The sequence below is a fragment of the Mirounga leonina genome, unplaced genomic scaffold, assembly GCF_011800145.1.
Source record: "Mirounga leonina isolate KUSES-001 unplaced genomic scaffold, KU_Mleo_1.0 Mir_174, whole genome shotgun sequence".
NCBI classification, from domain to species: Eukaryota; Metazoa; Chordata; class Mammalia; order Carnivora; family Phocidae; genus Mirounga; species Mirounga leonina.
Window position 1 is genome coordinate 5726058 of NW_023270451.1, and position 750 is coordinate 5726807.

The following is a 750-nucleotide window of genomic DNA, read 5'->3' on the forward strand; positions in this document are numbered from 1 at the left end:
CTTTCTTTCTTTCTTTCTTTCTTTCTTTCTTTCTTTCTTTCTTTCTTCTTTCTTCTTCTCTTCTTTCTTTCTTTCTTTCTTCTTTCTCTGTCTTTCTTTCTTTCCTTCTTTCTTTTTAAAGTTTTATATATTTAAGTAAGCTCTACACCCAACATGGGGCTCAAACTCATGGCCCCAAAATCAAGAGTCACATGCTCTTCCAATGGAGCCAGCCAGGAGCTCCATATGCTATAATTTTTCAAAGATCTGCTCTTTAGATGTTGTGAGCGATAAAATACAAATACATTTTTAAAAAGATTTCTTGGATTCACAGTAGATTTTGAGGGTGGATTTTCTCCATCACTTTTGTGGTTGGGTCTGAGGAATTTCTTTTGACTTTAAAAAGGAGGTCTTCATTCCTTAAAAATGGTAGAAACCATTGATCAAAAGTATCAACTATGTTTTCAATTTGACTACAAAGCTCTGCTCACGTAAGGGAAAACACTGAGCAGCAACCCTATTGTGTCATTTACAATGGATTTTTCTTTAAATAGTAAAGGGAAACTGCATTTCAGTTTGACTTCAACAAAATATTAACACTGGATAAAAAGAGATGGTATCTATAAGGCATATTGACTTAAAAATCTGTCATGTTATTTGACTTTGTAATTGTATGAGCAAAGTCTATCTGCTGTTTAGGAAGAACGTGCAAATCCAGGAAGGGTGATTTGTTTCATTTTCCCTAGGCTCTGTTATGTGGTCTACTTATTA